The sequence below is a fragment of the Pinus tabuliformis genome, chromosome X (assembly GCF_031772625.1).
Source record: "Pinus tabuliformis cultivar Carrire ecotype Pingquan chromosome X, CPIR1, whole genome shotgun sequence".
NCBI classification, from domain to species: Eukaryota; Viridiplantae; Streptophyta; class Pinopsida; order Pinales; family Pinaceae; genus Pinus; species Pinus tabuliformis.
In genome coordinates, this window is record NC_142308.1 from 88,403,336 (window position 1) to 88,429,303 (window position 25,968).

The following is a 25,968-nucleotide window of genomic DNA, read 5'->3' on the forward strand; positions in this document are numbered from 1 at the left end:
GCCCGCAGCTCGTCGTGTCGACCGACGGGCGCCCATACATCGGGTCGCCCTGCCCGCGGGTTCCCACACCCGAGTTATCGCCATTAAGCTTGTCGCAGTTGGCTATTCACCCGGTGGTGTGACGTACGGCTCATCCGCCAAGTCTGCTCACGCTCCGTTTAACTCCGCCACCAGACTTTGCTGCGTTCTGCGTTCAATCCCGCCACTCGTCATGCGGGCTCATCTCAGCCCGCCACTAAGGCAACTCGACCCGTAACATAGAGCTCCTTTTTGTAGACTTGTGAGATGATTCGTTCATGCCCTTTGCCACCAATACCTTGCTTGGTTTATACGATGGCTTGCCAAAATGGGGGCTTTGGCCCATGGCCAATCTGAACCGACTTTTGGTGTTTCACTGTAATTTAACCCGTCAGCTTGGTGTGGGGCGCCCACACATGGGACCGCCCACCCATATAAGTCCGTTGTTTTCAACACTTAGCCATTTCACCAAATGAATTTTCACATGTCGCTCACCCACTCGCCCAGCTAGCTCGTCACCTCGTTCGGGCACGCGCCCAACTCGCTATTCCGTTCACTCGGCTCGACGCCCGCCCGTCGTGCGCTTGTCGCCAACTTTCACCAAAACTTGGTTAAACGCACATGGTGGGTGCGCCGCACTCGCCCGAACACACCTATGACTCATGGGCATTACAACTACCATCCTAAAGAAGCTTCACACAGTGCCATTGTCCTATGCTTCTTTCCGAGCTACATGTATCTCTCTGCCAAGGCAACTATGATTGATTAATGATTGTGGTTGTATATGTACATCATTAAATATAAGTAAGTATATTATCCAACAATAAGCATTTATGATCAATATTGAATGCATATATGTGTGGTTGTATATGCCCATCCTTGAATTTAAACGAATAAATTATCCAACAATAACAATACACATTAATAGACTAATAACACCCTAAATATTGGTTGCCTCTCTACCAATGCGGTACACAAAATAAAGTCAAGTAACCGTAAGTCCTTTTATATTAGACTGAGTTCTTATTTTCCCCTGCTCATGAATTTTCCCCTCAAATTCCAACATCTGCCCTTATAAATTGGCATTCACATATCTCCCATAACATCCCTGCAAGGCTATGAATTCGCAAATAGGTTGCCATTGGAGAGCTTATTCCATAAGCAAAAATGGCTGCTTTGATGAAGAGTTTCGCGCGTACTGCTTTAATGGTGTTTATTATGTCTTTGATCACTGATGCCACCGCTAGCCTGAAACTAAGACCCACCTTTTATGCCAAGTCTTATCCGATGGCGCTGTCAATCGTGCTAGCCATGGTGAAGCAGGCGATTGCCAAAGAGAAACACATGGGGGCGTCGCTTCTCCGCCTTCAATTCCACGACTGCTTCGTTAGTGTAAGTGCAACAATTCATATTATTATTATTGATTGAACTAGCTTGACAACGGTCATTCACGGTGATATTTTGATTTAGAGGTAGCTCATGAATACTCTTTCATTTCTTGTTCCAGGGCTGCGATGGGTCTGTCCTGTTGGACAATTCTACGACCTTCACTAGCAAGAAGTACGCCATTCCCAATAACAATTCAGCAAGGGGCTTCGAGGTGATCGATCCCATAAAGAACCAACTTGAAAATGCGTGCAGCGGTTTCGTGTCATGCACAGATATTATAGCCATTACTGCTCGTGATTCTGTTGTTGAAGTAACCCTGATTAACCTTGCTCCACCATGTTATTATTTCTGTATGAATCATCTCTAAAATCTACAATAATCTGGTCACTTCATTTAATATTTAGTATGTCTGTTAAAAATTTACCTCACAGCTGGGTGGACCTTGGTGGGCTGTGAGGTTGGGTCAGCGAGACTCGACAACAGTGAACTTTAGCAGTGTAAACACTAACATTCCGCCTCCCACTTCCAATCTAACCAACCTAATTTCATTATTCCAAGAACAAGGCCTCTCCAAAAAGGAAATGGTCACACTATCTCATAATCATAATATTGTTTATATTTTTCATTTATGATAAGGAGTAGGTATTTTATTTTTCATTTATGATATTTAGATGAAGATATATCTCTTCAAAAGACAAAGATACAATTAATCATTAAAAAACATGAAGAATTTGTTGGAACTACTACACACTTACATGCAGACTCTTAGTTAGAGCATGGGACTACATGCAAGATTCCTTTTGCACGATTTACTTCTTGATTTGCTCCTTCTTTAACTCCACAACTGGTTAGTTCTTCTGCATGATTTACTCCCTGATTTGCTCCTATTTTCACTCCACAACTGGCTAGCTATCTCTGGAACTTGTTGTAGGTGTTGAGTCTTCTCATTGATCACCACTATGGTGCATTACCTTGGGATCTTCACCCAGTAATGCTATATCATGAGCATTGTAACCTATTTTCTAATGAACCATTCTTTTCTTCTTTCGATTTTCTTTTAGTGTTTTTGCTCTGCAAAGCTGTGTGTTCAACATTTACTAGCTAGATTCATCTGTGAAGGTTTTCTAACACATTTACATGGTATCAGAGCCCACATTTTGCTAGATAAAAGGCGCACCAGTACTTTATTTTACAAGTATTATAGCTTGGAGATCGAAGATCGACAGAAAAATGGAGTTTCCCAAAGCATCGATCCTAACACCGTACAACTATCACGAATGGAAGGACCAAATGGCTCGATACCTTCATCATAAAGGGTTGTACAGGATTACCATGGCTACAGAAGTGGAACCCACTTCAACCATAGAGAAATCCAAGTACCTCAACCGTATGGATGAGGCCCATGGATCCATATGCATGTGCATCTTTGCAGAGTTGCAGTTTCATCTATCTACCTATAATACTCCCAATGAGATTTGGAAAAAGGTTGAAGATCTCTACGGGAAACAGGTTGAGATGAAAGGACATCTGCTCGAAGTGGAGCTGCTATCATTGGATCCACGGAACTATGACAGAATTCAAGACTTCTTCACCAAATATAATGATCTATTGCTGCAACTCAAGGGTTGTGGAATTGACAAATCCAAGGAGAAGAGTCGCCAAGTTCTCTCTATTATGTCAAAGATCAGACCGGAATACTCCGTCTTTGTGTCTACATTTCATTTAGTAAGGCTCACAACAGGAAAATCCTACACTATGCCTTCTCTCAAATAATTTATGGAGTCCCTTATTTTTGAGCAAGATAAACTCATTGGCATGGGGAAAATCAAACCTCCAAAAGTGCATGCACTTGCTGTGCATGATGGCAGCCACATTAAAAATCACAGATCTGATTCAAATCATAAAAATCAGCAGCAAAAAGACAAGGGAAAAGCGCATTCCCATCCAAAGAAGGAAGGGTACACCAAGCCCTTCAATGACTCCTCTAGCTCGAGAAGTGAGAAGGGGAAGAAAGGAAACAGATGCACCTACTGTCAAAGATTATTCCATCCAGAATCCTCTTGGATGAAGAAACAAATTGACCAAATGGCAGAAATCCTTCAGAAGCACAACCTTGTGGACCACATCCCTCAGGGCGCCAAGAAGAAAACTAAGGATCCGCCACACGGGAAAGGTAACAATTTTCATGCTTTAGTTGCAATTAATTCTTCCCCTGATGCATGGATTATAGATTCTAGCTCATCACATCATATGGCTGCTGCAAAGAAAGTCTATTCCTCTTTGGATGCATGCAAAGGACCTCCCATCCTCATGGGAGATGACTTAGCTATTGAGGTCACCGGAAAAGGTAGAGTGGAGCTTCTACATGGAAGCTTTGAAGATGTGCTTCATGTTCCAAAACTTTCGGTAAACTTGCTTTTAGTTTATCAGATCACTCATTCTGGCGTTGAAAAGAGAGTGGAATTCACTCTAGATGTAGTGAACATATATGACTTACATAGCATCTCCAAAATTGCAACAGTTGAGGTAAACAATGGAGCCAAACTGTATACATTTTCAGAATTTATTGAATCTGAATCCTCCTTATTTCTTACACATGATGATGATAGTAGTAGGCTTTGGCATGAGAGTTTTGGTCACTTAAATTTCAGGTATATGCAGTAGCTAAGCAAGCATGAGATGGTGGAAGGCTTGCCAAATATCAGTTTCTCTAAAGGAGTTTGTGAAGGGTGTGTCCTTGGCAAACATCCCAGAGAAAAGTTTGACACTGGCAAGACTCACAGAGCATCCTCTCCTCTAGATTTTATCCATAGTGATATCATGGGGCCTTTTCCTCATCCTTCCATCAACAAAGCAAGGTATGTGCATACATTTATTGATGATTTCTCACGGTATACTTGGGTGTATCTTCTCAGGAACAAATCTGAAGTTTTTGCCCACTTTGAAGATTTCAAAGCACTAGTTGAGACAAAGTCAGAGAGAAAGATCAAAGCCCTCCATATAGACAATCGGGGGGAATATGTTAACACAACACTTCAAAACCTTTTCCTTCAGTTCGGCATACAATTGCAATACACAGTTCCATACACTCCACAGCAGAACGGAGTTGCTGAGAGAAAGAACTGATCTCTCAAAGAGATGGCTTCCTGCATGTTGCATGCTAAGTCACTCCCTCATAAGCTATGGGCCAAAGCACTTAATTGTGCTAACTACATCCAGAACAGATCTCCTCCTAGGTTTGTCAAGGATCAGACCCCCTTTGAGGCTTGGAGCGACACTAAACCAGAGGTCACTCACTTCTGTGTTTTCGACTCCCGAGCATGGGCCAGGATCCCCTTTGAAAAGAGGAAAGCTCTTGATCCACAAAGCATTGAGTGCATCTTTTTTGGATACCCTGATGGAGTGAAGGGATACTGACTCCTGATTCCCTCTACGGACAAGCTCATCATTGAGCGAAGTGTCAAATTTGAGGAAAGTCTCTCGCATGCACCTCAATTGCCACATGCAGACAACTTTTATCTACCTCATGTCCGAGATGATGACTTAGTACACTCAGATGCAGATGCAGATATAGAGCATGCAGATGCCGAGGTAGAGCATGAAGATGCAGAGACAGAGTCTTCATATACAAATCTAGTGAATGCAAATGATGATGCACATCCAAGTCCATATCGGGCTTCCAGCAGTGAATCATATTCCCCTGTCATAAATCAGAGAACAAGGAGCTTATGTGAGATATATGCACAAGACCACCAAGCTACTAAAAATGGTCTTGTGGGGGATAATTCTGATCTGCAGAGGACTAGCTCAGAGTTTATCGAGCCTCCTCTTGTCCTCACTGCCACTGAACCATCGCCATCTTGGAATTGTCATTTGGTTCAGTCTTCTGATCCACTGTCTTATGCTGAGGCTGCTAGGCATCCATCTTGGGAGTCCGTCATGGAGGAGGAGTATAACTCCTTCCTCGAGAACTAGACTTGGGATCTGGTCCCCCTTCCTTCAGGAAGGAAACTTGTCCGATCCAAATGGGTCTACAGGACCAAGAGTACTGCAGATGGACAAATCACCAGACGGAAAGCAAGGCTAGTAGCCAAAGGCTTCCAACAAGTGCATGGCATTGATTATGACGAGACCTTTGCTCCAGTAGCAAATATGAATTCCATACGCGTTACACTTGCCATTGCGGCTGCCCAGGGGTGGGAAGTACATCAGATGGATGTGGAGAATGCCTTTCTTCACAGAGACCTATATGAGGAGATCTACATGGAGCAGCCACATGGTTTCATTCAGGATTCATCTTTGGTCTGCAGACTGAAGAAATCTCTCTACGGCCTTAAGCAGGCCCCGAGAGCTTCGTATGCGAAGATGGATTCTTTTCTCTTATCACAAAACTTTGAAAGATGTAAGTCTGATCCGAATGTTTACATGCTCAGGACACATGATTCTCTTCTTACCTTAGTTTTGTATGTGGATGATCCCCTAATCACTGGTAGCTCGGCTTCAGCCATTGCTACAGTCAAGAGGACCTTGCATGATAGGTTCTTGATGATGGACATGGGTCCATTACACTTCTTTCTTGGTCTTGAGATCAGCTAGGATGCCACAGGCATCAAACTCTCTTAGGCTAAGTATGCATGGGATCTCCTCGAGAGATTTCGCATGACTGACTGTAAGCCAGCACCGACTTCTTTTCTGTCTGGGGTCCACCTTGAGGATGGAGGCGACACTCCATTAGTTGACAACACTCTCTACCGACAGTTAGTGGGGAGCTTATTGTGCCTCACCCACTCCAGACCAGATCTTTCATATGTAGTAGGGGCAGTTTCCAAATACATGCAGGGGCCGCATGAGCTACACTGGAATGCTGCCAAGTGCATCCTCCGATATGTGCAGGGCACCATCACCTTCGGGATTCACTATGTAGCAGGCATTGCATTGAATCTCCTTGGCTTCACAGATTCTGATTGGGTGGGAGACAACATTGATTGCAAGTCCAACTCCGGATATTCACTTAGTCTAGGATCTGGCCCTATCTGTTGGTCGAGCAAGAAGTAGGCTGCTATTGCTCTCTCTTCAGCTGAGGCCGAGTACAGAGGAGTAGTCAACATCACCATTTAAGCTCTGTGGCTACAGCACTTCCTCACTGAGTTGGGCGTCCAGTTCCACCAGCCCATTGTCATCTGGTGTGACAACCAGAGCACTCTCAAATTTTCCAGGGATCTAGTACAGCGGCAGCGGATGAAGCACATAGAGATCCATATGCACTACATCAGAGACTTAGTACATGATCAGGTAATTGATTTGAAGTTCTATCCTTCAGCAGAACAGACTGTAGACATCTTCACCAAGACATTCACTGAGTAGAAGTTTCGCTCTCTGCACGATCGTCTTGGAGTGAAGGACACAGTTGCTTAGCAACTGTCTTTTCTTCCTCTTTTCTTTTGATTACATTGTATTTTGAGGGGGGGTTTTCCCACGAGTTTTTCCCTCTTTCCTCAATTTTAGTACAAGTTGCACTGTATTTTGGGTGACCTTTGGCCTTAGTTGCCAGGGCCCATTTTCTATTTTTCCCCATAGTGGTGTTCAGGGGGGGTGTTGGAACTACTACACACCTACATGCGGACTCTTAGTTAGAGCATGGGACTACATGCAAGATTCCTTTTGCATGATTTACTCCTTGATTTTCTCCTTCTTTAACTACGCAACTGGTTAGTTCTTCTGCATGATTTACTCCCTGATTTGCTCCTTCTTTCACTCCGCAACTGGCTAGTTATGTCCGGAACTTGTTGTAGGTGTTGAGTCTTCTCATTGATCACCACTATGGTGCATTACCTCGGGATGTTCACCCAGTAACGCTATATCATGAGCATTGTAACCTATTTTCTAATGAACCATTATTTTCTTGTTTCGATTTTCTTTTAGTGTTTTTGCTCTGCAAAGCTGTGTGTTCAACCTTTACTATCTAGATTCATCTGTGCAGGTTTTCTAACACATTTACAGAACTAATGACTATAGATCAGTGTATATATTGATGGTTGGTTTTGAGTTGATGTGAAAATATATTCATTCTACAGGTGGTCATACTATAGGGCAAGCGCGGTGCGTAAGTTTTAGAGGCCGTATCTACAACGACACAGATATAGACAGTACATACTCCACTTTGTTGCGTTCAAGGTGTCCAAGAACCACTTTGTCTAGAGACAACAACCTGTCGCCCTTGGATTATGTGACTCCCACTGTCTTTGACAACAACTACTACATCAATCTGAAATGCAAGAAAGGACTTATCCACTCTGATCAACAACTCTTCAACGCAGGGTCCACTGATTCATAGGTGACCACCTACAGCTCCAACCAGACCAACTTCTTCTCGCACTTTGCTGCTGCCATGGTTAAGATGGGAAACTTCAAACTTCTTACGGACACAAGCAGAGAGATCCGCAGGAATTGCAGGAAGCCTAACTAACCAACCAACTGGTGAAGTCTTTGTTTAGTAGGATGAGTTTCATCGATATTGTCTCGTAATTTGTAATAGAATTATTCGATTAGGCATAGGTTTTTTTCAGATGTTTTTGATTAGGCATAGGTTGAAATTATACAAATTCGTGCTTTATTAGTGTTACACAAGAGAGAAGATATAGGGTGTTTCTTTTAATTGGAAGAATTTTAATAATAATTTAATATTAAAATTTATTTTGTTGTTTAAGATGTATATATTTTATTTTTTGAATTTGTACTTACAAGGAAATACATGAAGATGTACATATTCTATTTCTTCAAATTTGAATTTGAAAATCGAAATGATGTGTAAATGCTAATTGGATTATTCTTTTTGGTTAAATGATGTCTAAATGCTAATTAGTTTATTCTTTTTGGTTGGAGACTCTAGGCCTGCAATTGATGGATTTGCTTTTTCTGAACGATACATTATTTGGTTTGCAGTTTTGACCGTCTTGATCAGTTTAAAGGTCTCGAAAATCTTCCACGTTGAGTTAGTTATCATGAAAAAGTTGTGTGCTAAAGTTAACATTTTACATGTCCTTGGATTTATTAACAAAAAAGAGAGTACATTCTGAAAGCATTCCTTATACAATCTTATGTTGATTTGTCTATGTATTCCTATCTATAATATTCTACTTTACTCCATTATAACTGAGAGAGTGCTAGTTACAGTACTGTCCGCAAAGAGTAAGTTTGCTTCAAAATTGCATAGTACAGAAATGCACAGTTGGAAGTATCCAAAGAGCAATAACAGAAACTCCACATACAGTTCAAAAATGCACAGTTGGATGTATTCAGAGAGCAATAACAAAGACTATACTAAAGAGTGAAGGACCCAGAGTTCAAGAGCACACCATGTGTGAAAGTTGTAAAGTAAAACTTCCCTGGTTAGGAGTGAATACCGCTCTTTGAGAGAAGGTTTGCCGCTTGGTTTTTCTCTTTCTAGATGTGAGAGTAAGATATGTTCTGAAAGTTGATTGCCAATCTCCTAGTATGCCTCATCTAGTTGAAAAGGATAGGGGTGGAAATAATTGTGGTCCCTGACTCAATAAATGAAGCTTTTGGCATCTTCGTGAATGGAGATTTGATCACTACTACATAAAGGGGAGTTCTAAGACAACATTTGAGACAATTTTTGGGTAACTTGTTTTAAGTTGAAACAAAAGAAACTTGTGTATTGTCTTAAATATTGTCTTTAACTGGGTGTCTCAAAAATTATTATCTTAAAGATTATTGTCTTAAAAAACATTGTCTTAAAGATTATTGTCTTAAAAAATTGTCTCTTAGGAGACAATTTCATTTTTGTCTCTCTCGAGACAATTTCGTTTTTGTCTTTCTAGAGACAAAACAATATGTCTTTAATATTAGACAATAAAATTTTCATTTAAAGATCACTTTTGTCTCTCTAGAGACAATATAAAACAATGAATCCAGAAATATCTCACCATTGAAATAAATCGATATAAAAAACATTTAATTGAAAATAAACTAAAAAATCGTTCATTAATTCATGTTAGTACACAGTGGAATCAAACCAACAACCTCCTATTTGTAAGGCAAGCATTCTTCCATTGAGCTAACACACTTTAAAGAATTACGTGAAGAGTTATGGAAATCCTGAAAACTACATTTATAGCCATTGATTTTAAAAAAAAAATCTGACACATGATCTATAATCTTTATAAACACTATAATCATGCACACCATATTTTTAACTTACTAAAACTAGGAATTCCCCCAAAAGGTGCAAAGAGAGGAGATTATATCTCTAGCAAAAAAATTCAAAATCTTATATTAGTATATAGTTAAATGTTCATGTATGCAGGGTATCTTGCTACAGTGGCATATCCCTGTGTTGGGATTTCATTCCATGTTAAGACTTCTTTTTCTTCATATTATTCTCCACACATGTATGTGTCTATTATTGTGTATATGCACCCATATAAAATTCTATAACAAAATGTCTTGATTTCCAAATGTAAAACAAAAAGAATCATGATTTGTTAATCCACAATCTGTGATTGAGTCGTTATCAAAGTAAAATAAATGAAATGGAGTGGATATATTCTCTTGCACATTTGCAATCAGTTTTCCCTACTTAAAAGTTAATAGACCTGGAATATGTTTTCCTCTGAATTTTAATCTAGATAGATTCATGGCTCCATCATAGTCCCACAATTATTCGAGGCCCTCTATGGCTTGGGAGTTCCACACTAGCCATTGTTTATGACAGTGAAGAGTACTGATGACCGACAACACGTGCTAAAAATGTCATCTATGCTGCTACTAAATGCAAAGATATATCATGATAATGAAAAAAAACAGCAAGTTTCTTATTAAACAAGTGGATGTTGATTATAAAAAGGAGAGGATGACATAATGGAAGACAAACTACTCTTTAGTAGCCAGTGCCAAGAAACCATGGTGCACACTCAACAAAATAGATAAGCATAACATGTGAAAAGTTGCAAACTATGAACTCTAAAGCAAAAGGTCAAAGAACTGCTTACCATAATTGCTCCAGCGTGATCTATCCACCAGTACAGAGTACTTGCAAGGATAGCAGCAATTAGACAAATTGTGTTGGTGAGCACATCAAAGAAATGATCTTGAGCATATGCCTTCACAATCTCATTAGTAAAACTTTGACAATACATTATGAGGAACAACTTCACAAAAGTAACTGAAACCATAATCCCAACCACCCAATGCCATTTATCACCGTCTGAAGATATATCATCCTCCTGTGGAAATTTGGAAATAGAGTTGACAAAAGTTAATTCCTTGTATGCAAATTGGAAAAATTGTCTATCTCTCAGCATGCAATACACAAAATTCTGACCATAAGGTACATGATAGAGAAATCAACAATATGATATGAAGCATGGAGAAGCAGATCTATGGCTAATATGAGCTCAATATCAGGGTAACTTTGAAGACAAGGAATAGGATTATAACTACACAAAAAAATAAGAGTACGTAAAATGATTCATTAAAAACAAAACTGTAGGACTTAGCATACAAGTAGGTCCCGAGAAATGTGCATGGCTTTTGGTGTTTGGGTGTTGCAAGCCCATGCTTCCTTTTAATCTATATTCATAAGACCGGCATTTTTCAATAAAGGGGTACTTGCAAGAGTTGATGTCAAGATAGGAGGATTTCTACTAATGGCCACACAACAAAACAAGTTAGAAAGCTTTTAATCTATATTTGAAAAATAGAAAGCAATTCTGCCAGATACTAGAGAATATAAACCATAAATGCAGGCTTTGCAAATTTAGTTTTCCTGTGAGGGATTATAGAAACTTCAAATGTAAAAATAAAATGTCCAAATAACTATTCTAATTTGACATTCATAATGCAAAATTCAGAGTATCTTACAGTGCACTCAGGCTCACCAAACCTCTCTAGTAGTGAAACAATAGCGTGTTTGACCTACAAAATCAAGAGCATATAAATTCTATTAATGTCTAAAATGGAGCCCCAAAAATTCCTTGTTCAGAAAGACCGTTCAACTCGTGAGACTTGCGGAATGATACGCTGTGTGATCTGTGTCCAGTTTGATATCAAGGAGTTCAGGACCAAATTGCAGCCAAAGAAATCATGGGTTGCATTATACATGTATGAGGGAGACTAAGAACTCTAGTCCAAGATGTAACATGTAGATTCATCCCTGTTGTTTTGATGAAGTTTGATTTTTGTTCATTCTCCTATCTTGTTTTCTATTTGCCTACAATGGTTTAATGGTTTTGGCAGTCGTTCCACAACTTTCACTAACTTTGTGTGTAGGTGCAACTTCTGTAGTTGTAGCACTCTGACACTGGAAGCTTGATTCTGAAATAGTTGTTTGACTCTACCTTGCCCAAAATTGCACCGTCCATCCAGAGAATAAATTATGAACTCAATTATAACACAAATCTAACTCTAATTCTTTGTTAAGGGTTCATTCACTAGCTTTCCCTGTTTGAGTTGGAATAGGAATTCAATTAGATCCAATTTATAGCTCCATTTTCATCTTTGTCGGCTTTTCATTGTTGTCCATTATTTATTAACAATCCATGGAGAAGTAAACAACTTTGGAAATTACTAATAGTTATGAGATGTTTGCAAAGCGTCTCCTCTCCATAGATACAATTTAGCTTTGAAAGTTGTCAATCTTCTCCACTTTCTATTTGTTTTTAGTGGTCCAAAAAGTGTTATTATCTCTTATTTGGCTCATAGCTATAACACCTTTCTGAGATATCGTGAGCCTTGGTGGGTTCATGTGAGTCCAGGAAATTTGTGGTCGAATAAGGCATGTTGTAGACCAACAGCCATCTAAGGTTGTGTTACAGACTTCACGTTCCAAACATATTAACCATAAAATGGCCATCATATTGGAAACATAAATTTTGCAAATAAAAAACCTGTAAACTCCAAACAAAAAAGACAGTTAGCTTAAAAATCAAGATATTCCCTCCAAGGGCCATCTAAATACAAACCACACAATGTTAAAGCAAGCATCTAGTTCCTGTGAGAAGGCTGATTCTTGGTAGCCAAGTCCATGGGGCTTCATGAGAGGTATTCCCAAGAATCATAAAAGTTTTAATACCTTGGTGACTAGTATTTGACACTCTGTGGGGTCATGTTAAAATATTTTATTTCTGATAGGTGAGGCAACATTGTTGCTTACATGGAGTGAGCACCATCATAACCATGCAAGAGTCACCACAAAAAACTCCAAATGCGGCATGACAGAAAAATATGGTCTTTTTATTAACTTGCTACCTTGAAACAAGGAGGCAAAAGTAGGGAGAGTTGAGAGTCGATACAACCAAAGTTCTAGCAGCATCATGGCTTCATACCCAATTTCTCTGTCAGCAATTCCTTCACCATTTTCTCCAATTACTTCACCACTTTCCCTTTGAGTCTTAACAAAATATAACAGTGATGGCTAAACATTTTTATCCTAGAAGGTATCAACAAATTCTTTGTGGGGCCTGTTATCACCCCAAGAAACTCACCTGGGTTGTATATCAGTGATGCTCGTGAACATTACAAACTCAACAATATGTTGGATAAAATGATGGATGAATGAAAGAAATGCTACACATTCAAGCCAAATAACCACTCCTACTATGATTAACCCCAGACATGGGTGAACACCCCCAAACTACAAGGCTTTTAACCACCAATCACTCACAGCTTAAGGTAAAGGTGATAATGGAGAAGACTGACTACACTAGTAGATACACAGGACCCTGTGATGGCCAGCTGTAACTAGTTGGGAGGTCTGTAAATCTATTATCTAATACACAGACAGGATGACAACTCTCTGGTATTAAGACAACAGAAACCTGCAAGCAAATTCAATGATACATGCTAAATTCTAACACAAAGGTGGGATGACAGCCCCTCTGATGCTAAACATTCACAGCACATGAAATAATTCAAAACAGGAACAGCCTGGAACATAGAAGAAGTGAAAAGTGAGCAAATGACAGAAAAAGAAGCTTGTATTAGTTGGAAATGAAGACCAGATGCTGCAGGTCACATAACAGTTACAGTCTCCAGAAGTTGAAGTTTACAACACACTAGAACTCATCTAACACTCATCTGTCAATTACATCTCTCTTTTTGGTATATATAGAGTTTCTTTACAAAAATTCTCTATTGTTCCATGCATGGAGGGGTCATAATGGACCACCAACTGCTTTAACTATCTAATATGGGTCTCTGCTGCAATCTGACTATGTCTGCTAATGAATTACTTTGACATTTTCTGGTACTTGGTTGTCCTTTTTGAGCAGCTGGAGTATGAAATAAAAGACATTCCATGACTAATAAATGCTTGTAACTACTCAAGGCTATCCTTTCCTTCTTCGGCCATCCTTTCTGTTGAATGCAGTAGTTGAGAAATAACTGCACCGGGTACCGGGTAGCTGACCACTTTCTTCCTTCGTGAGCGCAGCATGGCTATGGACATGGATAGACGGAAGAAGAAAATCGGCCGTTGGATCACCAAGATAGACGATAGAGATCTCTTGGCATGGAGCATCGAGTGGGAGTGGAAGCAAAATAATTATGAGTCGTCAGATTTGGTGGATGGATGGTAGAGATAGGAGCTATCGGGAGAGATATGAATAAACAGACGTGGGCCGTCGGATCATGGTCGGGTAGATCTGACAGCGATTAGGGGTCGAAAGAACGTGGGGGTTAATCGAGCAGGAAGGGCAGTTTTACTGGTGGGCGGTATTTCCCACACTGCTTATTGGAGGCAAGTGGTATACGTGCACAACCAAGCGATCACAATAAGAGGTTGACACGTGGACGATGGGATAGGCGGAAAACCAGCGCGATTGCAAGTTAACGCGCGGGCAAGTTTCGATGGTGGGAGGTGCGAACGCTGTCCGATCTCAGCGGAGTAGATCGGACGGTGTGGGAGCAGCTGCACAGGTTACTCACGATGAGGACCGTTGGATCAGGCGATGCGCGATCAACGGTTGAGATTTTGATCGCAATATCGCGTCGACGGATGACAGGGAGGCATAGCCTTAACACTCATGAGTGCGATTTGCGATTGCGATCAGATCGCATCGTAGTATCGCAGTGGCGGAAGACACAGGGTGGAAAGAGGCAGCGGGGTTAATGTGTGATTGCGATCAGATCGCATCGTAAGGGGGAAAAAACGGAGGCAGCAAGTTAACAGGGATTAAGCGGGGAAATAGGGAAAAGTGAGGACTGAAGAGGCTTTAAGAGAAAAACATAGATACGGAGGGTTAAGAGAGTATGAGGAAGCTGAAGGAGAAGAAGGTGAATCTTTGCTACGAGCTCCCTTTTTCTGCATAAACACATGGCCGATCTGAACTTTGGTCCTCCAAATGCTGAAGTTTGTAGCAGAGCTAACACTGGCTCCTTCTGGGGATGAGATCCTCCCTGTGGGGTCTCAAGAACTACAGACCAATGCCTTCATACAAAATAAGCTAAAAATATTGCCTAGTATCCACTGGGCATTGAGTCAACTAAGCCTACAATAGAAACTTGTAAAAGAACATAATTACAATCACTAAGGCTTGAAAGCCTTAAATAGCATAAGTATTCAAAAACCGGCCAACTGATGGGCCATCAAAACTGTTTCTCCTGCTCTCAGCCTAGTTCATCATAGATCAACAGGACTGGATTGATTTGATCCTCTACCTCAAAGAGTTTAGGACATTCGACCTTGATGGGTAGATAGGGATCAAACTTCATTTCCCCTCTGTATATTTTTCTCCTTGAATGTTCTTTAGAGGAGCCTTTGTACATCTGTTGAATAATCGGTATTGTTGTGTACTTATTTGTGTCATCTGTGGTCTGCACAACTAATATGAAAGAGGCACCATTGAATTCTTATGCAGGAGACACAGAAACAACATTTCCTCCTGAATCTTTCTTTGAACAATCCTCATCCAAGGAGGAGTCCCATGACTGAGCATTTTCTTCCTCTGTCATCCGTATAGCTACCCTTTTAGTCTGTGTGGAGGCCATCTGAGCAGGCTTCAGGAAATCAAAACTGAGGTGATTAGTCTCAGCCTTGAGCATTAAATTTTGTTCTGCCTCAGTGTTCAAGTGGCAACAGTGAGGGATTGTCATTTGATCAGACAAAGAAACATAAGATGATGGGGAGCCTTCTTCTCCCTTATTGATCACTGGGCTGGGGATGATAGCAGGCTGAAAAATTTGTAGATCTGCATAGCCATGGGAAGATGAGCTAGCTTCGAGCACAGATTCTTGGAGGAAGGGATCTGCTGCTGGCTGCTTCTGCTGATAAACTTGTTGTTCTGCAGCTGCAACAAGCTCACGAGCAGTGCCTCTGGATAATGCTTTCTCATAAGCAGCTCTGGTTAGGAAAGGAACACACTCCAAACCATGGACCTTCTCCTCTTCTTCAAACAGCTCTTCTTCCATGACTACATTTTGACAAAGAGTCTTCACCCTCTGATCTTCGTTTACCTCTCTGTTTCTCTGCAAAATCTGCAAAGGCTCATCTGCTTCCTCAAAATACTGCTCAGCCATTAGCTTGGAAACCTCAGAGGCCAAAAATTCAATCATCCTAGCCAATTCATCAATCTCGGGCTCTGAGGATGAAGAGGATTCACCATCCTGACTTCTGCTTTCAGCATTACCTTCGAGGCTCTCTGCAGCAATTATGTTTGATTCTACTTCAAAGGATGCAGATTGCATATCAGCCAAAGAAGTGCATCTTCTTTCTCTTAACAGGAGGCAGAACTAAGAATCGAAGGCATTAGCATATGTGAGCATGGCATAAGTAGGGGTAGGTCTTGTTTCAGCTGGCATTCTATTGTACACATGGTTGAATCTGATATTGAAATTAGACAACAGCTCACCATCTTCTCTCTGCAGGTTCCCAAATTCATCATGATAAAAGAGAAGATCTTTATTATGTCCCTAGTGATTTAGGAACACATCATCTAAAGCATCAATGTCTGCAATGGACCTAGGGGGTAAATTTCTAAACCATTTTCTAGCTTCCCTATCTAGGCTCTGAACAAAAACCCTCATCTAGACATCCTCTTCATTGATATCCAAGTTATCAGCATAACTATAAAAGGCCTCTAAATTCTCCTCAGCTGGTATTTCTTCTGAACCAGTAAACTTTGGCATGAATTCTTGATAATCTCCTGCAGGCATGACATTCAAAGGGGTAGGCAAGACTAAAGGTGCATACCTAGCAGCAACTATTCTTTCTATCTTTGTGAGGGCTTGTTGGCCTGCCATAACTGAGGTGAGGTAAAAGGCTACTGGTAAACTGAGTGATATGAATCAATGAAAAGGATAGCGAGGACAGAGGAATATGATGGACATCATGGATGCTTCTTTCAACTGAGGTCCGAAAGGGAAATGAATGACTAAGGAGCTGTATGAATCTCTGAAGGTATTTCTACACTGGCAGAGATACATAAAAAATTCTTTAAGGCTTACCTGACCCTAATGCTCCTTACTGCGATATTTTTTCTGGTTAACGATCTTTTCAGGATCAGGCACTGGTTAGCTACTGATTTCTACAAATTTGTTCGAGCATGCCTCACAAACTGCGCCAGAACTTCAATGTGGAGTCGCCAAAGGATGGTCTTCCTCCAATGGAGTCGCCAGACAGATGATTACAACCAAAATATGTGTTCAAACCTTGTCTATCATCAAAACTTGAAGCTATGTCGTTCTCCCAGGGAAGCTGAGCTTCGATTCTCCTCTCCCCGGCAATGGCGCCAATTAATGTTATCACCCCAAGAAACTCACCTAGGTTGTATATCAGTGATGTTGGGGAACATTACAAATTCAACAATATGTTGGATAAAATGATGGATGAATGAACAAAATTCTGCACATTCAAGCCAGATAACCACTCCTACTATGATTAACCCAGAGATGGGTGAACACCCCCAAACTACAAGGCTTTTAACCACCAATCACTCATAGCTTAAGGTAAAGGTGATAATGGAGAAGACTGACTACACCAGTAGATACACAGGACCCTGTGATGTCCAGCTGCAACCAGTTGGGAGGTCTGTAAATCTATTATCTCATACATAGACAGGATGACAGCTCTCTGGTATTAAGACAAAAAGAACCTGCAAGCAAATTCAATGATACATGCTAAATTCTAACACAGAGGTGGGATGACAGCCCCTCTGATGCTAAACATTCACAAAACATGAAAAAATGCAAAATAGGCACAGCCTGGAACATAGAAGAAGTGAAAAGTGAGCAAATGACAACAAAAGAAGCTTGTATTAGTTGGAAATGAAGACCAGATGCTGCAGGTCACATAATAGTTACAGTCTCTAGAAGTTGAAGTTTACAACACACTAGCACTCATCTAACACTCATCTGTCAATTACATCTCTCTTTTTGGTATATATAGAGTTTCGTTACAGAAATGCTCTATTGTTCCATGCGTGGAGGGGTCATAATGGACCACCAACCACTTTAACTATCTAATATGGGTCTCTGCTGCAATCTGACTGTGTCTGCTAATGAATTACTTTGACATTTTCTGGTACTTGGTTGTCCTTTCTGACCAGCTGGAGTATGAAATAAAAGACATTCCATGATTGATAAATGCTTGTAATTGCTCAGGGTTGTCCTTTCCTTCTTCGGCCATCCTTTCTGTTGAATGCAGTAGTTGAGAAATAACTGCACTAGGTACCGGGTGGCTGACTACTTTCTTCCTTTGGGAGCGCAGCATGGCTATGGACGTGGACAGACGGAAGAAGAAAATCGGCTGTTGGATCACCAAGATAGATGACAGAGATCTCTTGGCATGGAGCATCGGGCGGGAGTGGAAGCAAAATAATTATGAGCCATCAGATTTGGCGGATGGACGGCAGAGATAGGAGCTATCGGGAGAGATATGAATAGACAGATGTGGGCCATCAGATCATGGTCGAGCAGATCCGATGGCGATCGGGGGTCGAAAGAATGCGGGGGTTAATCGAGCGATAAAGGTAGTTTTATTGGCGGGCGGTATTTCCTGCACCGCTTATCGGAGGCGAGTGGTATACGTGCATAGCCAAGTAATCACAATAAGAGGTTGACACGTGGACGATGGGACAGGCGGAAAACCACTGCGATCGCAAGTTAACACGCGGGAAGGTTTCGGCGGCGGGAGGTGCGAACACCGTCTGATCTCGGCGGAGTAGATCGGATGGTGCGGGAGCAACTGCGTAGGTTACTCACGGTGAGGACTGTTGGATCGGCAATGCGCGATCAATGGCTAAGATTGCGATCGCAATATCACGTCGGCGGATGACAGGGAGGCGTAGCCTTAACACACATGAGTGCGATTTGCGATTGCGATCAGATCGCATCGCAGCGGCGGAAGACACAGGGTGGAAAGAGGCAGCGAGGTTAATGTGCGATTGCGATCAAATCGCATCGCAAGGGTAAAAAAATGGAGGCAACGAGTTAATAGGGATTAAGTGGGGAAATAGGGAAAAGTGAGGACTGAAGAGGCTTTAAGAGAAAAATAGAGATACGGAGGGTTAAGAGAGTATGAGGGAGCTAAAGGAGAAGAAGGTGAATGACTGCTGTGAGCTACCTTTTCTGCATAAACACATGGCCGATCTGAACTTTGGTCCTCCAAATGCTGAAGTTTGTAGCAGAGCTAACATGGCCTTCCCTCTGTTTGGTCAATTTTGTAACAATTTAACAACTTCTTAATATATGGTGGAACAATTAGGTGTGGGAAGAAAAATATATTCCTCCATAGACGTGAGAAAGAGGGACCTTCCCTCTATTGTGATTTTTGTAAATATGGATTGTGTGAAATTTTCCAGCATATGCAACCCCTGAAATAATGAAACCAATCCCAGTCTACTGTGACCCTGTAGGTGCTACTAGAATTTTGTTATTGTCATATGCTTTTAACATGAAGTAGAAACTATGTCTTGATTTAGGCAGTTTCCAATGATTCAAGAAAACTTGACAATAGTGTGAAGCCATTCAAAATCTTCTACTTGCAAAATAGTTTTATTTTACACTATTATAGAAACACCCCAATCACACATACTTGTTAATTCATCTGTTTAATGAGATTTTCCATCTAATGCTTCCAGTTTCAAACCTTAAAAATAGTTAAAGCCTTATTAATCTAAACTTCAATCAAATTGATAACCTGGAACCACTATCAAACATCTTGAAACAATTAATGGTAATGTTAAAAATTTAAATAAAAAGATGAAAATTTAAGCATTTAACCATACCATTAATCACATAGCATTATTATGGCCTTAGGGTTGAATATTAGGCTGCCCTATTCATAAATTATTGTTTTTTTTTAATTTTGTTCCGAACGTCTGTGGTTGCAATGTACAGAAATGGCCAGCCTTGTACAAAACAAGCCCTTTTGGTGAAAAAAGACCAGTTTGGTACAAAACCAGCAGGTTTCATACACCCTACAGTTGAATTAGGTTGGCCCGTTCATAAATTATTGTTTAAAAAAAATTGCATTCAGTAGGTCCTTGGTTTAATTGAACAGAGTCGGCCTGTTATGTACAAAACCTGTCGATTCAGTGAGAAAATGTTGATCCAGTACTAAACCAGCCTTTTTCGATTTTGTTCCACCAGTGAGACCAACCAATTCCACCAATTCTGGTCCAGTTCTGATAACTCAAAGAGACACGAGATGGGATGTTTCCCAAGAAATGCCGATAATTTCTATTTTGTGGTGACACATGGGCACTTCCCAAAAAAAGTGGGGGTGCCTCCCCCCAATTAAGTTTTCCCAATGACCTTTGTAAGAGGTAAAAGAACACAAAATAGTGTGATTGTTACAACTTACACACAAATGTCAATATTTATTATGAACAGTATCCCCTTCACTGAGGACATTGACTTTTTCCACGAAATTTCCTAAAATTTGGGGGATTTCTCCACATCTCCCTGGGATGAATTTACTGATCCTGTGTTCCCGTGTCCCAGGAACATGGTCACATGCTTACAAGTTCTTTGATACACTAACTTCTAGACTGACAACAAATGAACTAAAGAAATTTGCATGTTCATGCAAGTAAGACATGATAAATACCACATCTAAATAAACGCTTGAACTACTAAAAAAATTGACCTCAACATCCAAGCAGACTTTTAGATTCTAAAATCAGAACAATAATGCTCAAAATTAAATAACACCCCTCCTCAAAATTCTCTACAAAACTAGCCACCCATCTATCTGCATTTTCAACCCACTCACTGTGAAGTATTCCAGCTCTTGCGACAACGATATGTAACTGCAAATGTACATATTTTTCATTAATAAGACTGAAAACTTTCAGAAATCCAACAAAAGTAGAGAATAATTCTAATAGTGGTCTACCTGCTAAAATAACGAATCCAATCAAATAACCATGTAAATGAATTGAATTAATTTGCATAAACTCAAAGAAAGACTTCAAGTGAAAAAGGACCTATCAAACAACATACCTTTTTCCCTACACACTCTTGATGCTCCTTCACCTTCTGATGCAATTTAGTTATGCTCATGTTGACCCTCAATTTCTTTTCCTGTAAAAAAACACAAGAATATTGATTACAACATTATCATAACTATAAAGCTTATATGGCCATTGTAAGGAAACACATGCCATCCTATATGATGACAAACATAAACCCATACTTTCTTTCCCAAAGGCACAAGTACTTTTAAGCACAAAATGTCGCACATGCTCAACATTAGAAACAGTTCAGTCTTCATTTCTTGGAAAATGCCTTTAGAGACCAATTAATTGTTACTCATATAGAAAAATCACCCATTATGCAATCTCTCATAATCTGCAAAATCCATGCCATGTTGCCATAAACACCACATAAATAATTTATAAGTAACAGAAGGTGCCATCTATATTTAGGAAAATGGCTAGATAAGAAGTGCTGTGAAATTATTTGGAGATTCATGATGAAGCTAATGATTGGAAGCCCATAAAATAGATGTCCTTACTACAAAGAATACACAAACTGAACAAATAAATAGTTTACCGTAGTTACAGACAGGGATAATGAAGATAACTTGAGGAAGAACAAAAATGAAGAGGAGGGCATGGTAATATATTATAGTATAACACTATCAAGCATAAAAAAACTACAGCACATATCAATGTGGGACATAAATGAATAAAGTTGAAGAGCAAATTGTAATTTGGTCCAGAAAGGAAATTTAGCTTGCGTTTTTAATTGTCTTTCCGGTTAAGCAGTGCATATTAGACCACTTTATATTGGATAATCATGATCAATGATACCTAAGAGATACACTTTAGCATGTTGAGCAAAGATTCATAATATTAACCTCATCAAGAAGTCTTTGGATACAATGAATTTCAAAAGTTCAGAGCACTTTATAAGGTCTCCAAGCTTCACAGATGATATTTTTGATCATTTGTTAATTGGTAAATTTTATAACTTCACAACCTCAGTACAAAGTAGGTAATTAAATCTTTACATCTATTTAAATTTCTCTATGTTTTTTAACTTTTAACTTTTTGAATTTGAAAAGTTCAAAGTTGCAAAACACAAAAATTGAGACAGATAATCTGAAAAGTTCAAAGTTGCAAAACACAAACGAATTGTGATAGATGTAAAGATTTAAGTACCTACTTAGTACTGAGATTGTGAAGCTATAAAATTTACCAATGAACAACTGATCAGAAATATTATCTGTGAAGTTTTGAGACCTTATAAAATCCAACTAATTTTAAGTTGCAGGAATAAAATGATCTTCACATAGCTGACTCCAAGGTCCTTCCTTGTGTAACCTTGAGCCAATTTGCACATTACATATTCATTATAGTCTTTAAGCATGTGCATTATGATATCTAATGTTGAGATACCCTCAGTACGTTTTGTTTCCTTAAATTTTCCAATTGATTTGATCTGAAGAACATATGTTTTAAAAATTCTTTTAGACCAATAATGATTAATGAAATCACCAATTCAGAAAAGTATAATATGAATTACCTCAGAAATTGCAACTATTACTTACATATTCAAACACATTATTGCCTGCTCCACTTGCATCAACGTATCTGCAGAAAAATAGCATTAGAACATTCAGATAAAAAAAATGACTTGTTATCCAAAGGTACAAGAATTTAAGAGTTGATTCTGGAGGCTATGATCATTCCTGACACCAATTGAAATAAATCTTACGTGCATATCAAACCAAGTTATCATGCAAAAATATTACAAAAAATTCAATTCTTACATGAACATGGAAATTACAAAAACCCTTGTGCCTAATTAACACCAGGCATTCTTCAAGTAAACCAAACTAGGTACCTAATTAATATAGAATTTTGTTGATTTATAGATGAAAAACCAGAATTATAGGTTAATAATGGCTTAGATTTATAGGTTTATATATGAATGGCTTAATTGATTTGTGGATATTTTCCTCTCAAAGGGTTATACCATGTAAAACTTCCTGTGATGACCAAAGGCCTATTTCTTTGTGGTGCTAGTTATTGTGATTGCCCCAATATTGATTTCATCATGGCATAAATTGCTTGTGAGGATAACTCCTTTCTGTTCAAAGACTGAGGTAGCTTACAATAACTACAATGTGCTTTCTTCTCCTTGTGAATTGTTGTTCTCTATTTTTATGATAAGACTTGTTAGTTATTGAGTATTCAACAAGATTTAGAACCGTTATTTCCATTATAGAATCAAACCTATTGAGCTCATATTAATTGCTCTTAAAGATCCAATCCTACTCCCCATTTTCAGTGAAATCACGGCATCGGGGAATTTTGATTGTTCCATTGCATCCAAAGCAGTCCTTTAAGTCAGATATGTCTTTCACTTCATCAAAAAGTATTTGTTTGCCTAAAATCTAAAGAATTCCCTCATGGCCATCCATTTAAAATTTGGTACTAGTAACAAAATTTTGATTTTATAAAGATGTGTTTTGGTATTATTCTTGTAATTTCATAGTTATTTTGGCTTTCTCAATGCCTTATTTTGGTGTTCCCTAATATTGTTTGGAAAAGCACTGTTGTTTTAGGTCTCTCAGACCTCTGTTGTTCACAAACCCCAAGGTCCTCACTAGCTTCCTGACATTCCTTGACTTTATTTCCTCACCCTTTTCTAGCAATCTTTTTTTCTTGGTTCCAGGCTCCTCCCACAACATGGTTCTCTTTGTAGTATTCTTGCAACATTTCTCCTTGTGGATATTGTTTTCTATCAAAATACCCCACCCCACCGCTCCCCCACCCCCAACCTCCTTTTCAGCCATCCATGCCAATGGAAGCATCCTCCTTGGTACCAATGCCCTCCCAGTAGACGAAAATTCCCTTAGTAATCACCCCCCATTTCAAGTGGTTCTGTAAACCGTTACTTCAATCACACTGCCCATAGTTGGTAATTCTTAGAGATCACACCCCTTCAAGCATTAATCTTACCTACAAACTAAAGATCACTGCTTGTTTTCCAAACCAAACACTTTGACCATACACCCCTACCACATGGAGACAACCTATGGCTAAAGCTAACAGGCACATCTAGCACCTTGCCAAGTGGAAACACTGTATTGCCAAGCTAATAGGCATGTCAAACACCTTGAAAAGTGGGACCAGCTATACTATGCCCTGCAAAAAACTAGAAGACGACAAGAGCATGTTGACTACCATGCAAAATAACACATCAACATCCTAATAACATTACCTGCCACATGATACAAACATTGCCTTCTATGGCAACAATTACAAGACAACTGCCATGTCACCTACCACATGCAATCACTAGAGCAGTGCCACTTTTACAAGCATGTGATTTGACAAAGACACATCACTTTGCTATCAGTCTTTGCCATGTGCTACTATGTCATCTATGATCTAAGACATCAACATTTTGAAGAACCCCTTTCATTGAACTTTGAATTTCTGACGGCGATTTCAAACTATTGGAAATAATACTGAGAGGGGGGGGTGAATCAGTATTATCTAGCAATTTACCAAATCTTCCTTATTTGATCTTTTGAATTATTCTTGCATATCAGTACCATAAAACAATGAGCATGAATAAAGAAAATAGACAGTCACACCAAAGAACACAAGATGTAAGGTGGAAACCCAATGCGGGAGAAAACCACCTGCTGCAATATGTCTCTATCTTCTTTCAAGAAATTCTTTTTACAATGATTTTGTACTGGTGCAGTCCTTTACCAGCACGCAGGCTGCAACCTGCAGAGAGCTACAACTCTCTCTCGTTTTCCAGTCTCTCCTGGAAGGGAGCTACAACCCCCTACTTCTTTTCATGAAGAATCAAATGATCAACAAGTATACAACAGATACAGTCCACTACAGATATCAGATCAGTAATTACAGAAATAACCCAGAACACCTTACGAATAGAAATATACAGTCAACAGATCATCTCAAGACAGGGACGCATATTTTCTTTCTGTGACCTGCGACTGGACGCAGTATACCTTCCACAGTTCTGCGTGCCGACGCACTGTTCCTCTATGCTTTGCTGCGACCGGCGCACCCAGAAATACTATCGCGCCGCGTCTTTTGCTTCAGAGACGCACCCAATAACACAGTCGCGCCGCGTCCTTTGCCTCAGAGACGCACCTGAGCCTTTACTGTACTGCGTCCCGGCGCACTTTCCCTTCACTGAACCTGCGTCCCTTCAGATATAAAAGATATGAGGACTTCAGAACCAACCCAAACACTCAGATCCACAGATCTGATCATGCGCCATAGAGATCACAGTCCATTAGAAGATTTGCCTTCATAGATCTGGACTAGATCTCACCAAAAGATATTCAACCAAGATGATGCATAATCCAAATGAACTCCTTTGCTTTATATAGGCAAGCTTCTCCCCAAAACATGGAACAAAACCACGAGCCGACACCATAGAAACACAAAACCGTCGGCTAGATACCACACAAGAAACCCCCACGTGCTTTTCTCTGCCTGGAAATGTGTGCACTGGGCGGACGCACCTCCTGAACGGCTGGCCTGCGTCCCTGGATGCGGGTTCTGTATGGTATACCTGCGGGGACGCACTTGCTGAACATATTTCCTGCGTCCTTCTTGATTTATCACCTGAATGGGTTTGCCATCAAGGACAACACCTGAATCATAATGCCAACAATCTCCCCCTTTGGACTTGATGGCAACCACATTGATGGCAACCACATAATCTTCAGCTTCATTCTCCCCCTTTGACATCAAGGGCAAAGGGTATGCTCCCCCTATGCTCATGCATCTCCAGATCTGTAACCAGAAATCCATCATGAAGGAGATAGAGACATATTGCAGCTATTTCCAAGATCTCCTTCTCCATAATGCCAACAATGCATTATGTGCTCCCCCTGAGCCTATACCACCAATAGGAAGATGATCAACAGTAAGATGATGCATCAACAACCCCCAGCTTTTGCCTGAGGTATTCAAAAGTGTCCCTGGGCAACGGTTTGGTGAAAATATCAGCAACTTGTTCCTTAGAAGGAACATACTCCAACTTGACCTTTTGTTCAAGTACTTGTTCCCGGAGAAAATGGTACTTGATTGGTATGTGCTT

The 25,968-nt window shown here is 40.0% G+C and overlaps 1 pseudogene; it reads left to right on the forward strand.

The window, feature by feature from the left end:
• Window positions 1-1,185: 1,185 nt before the first annotated feature.
• Window positions 1,186-7,873, forward strand: LOC149138523 (peroxidase P7-like; annotated as a pseudogene).
• The last annotated feature ends 18,095 nt before the right edge of the window (window positions 7,874-25,968 follow it).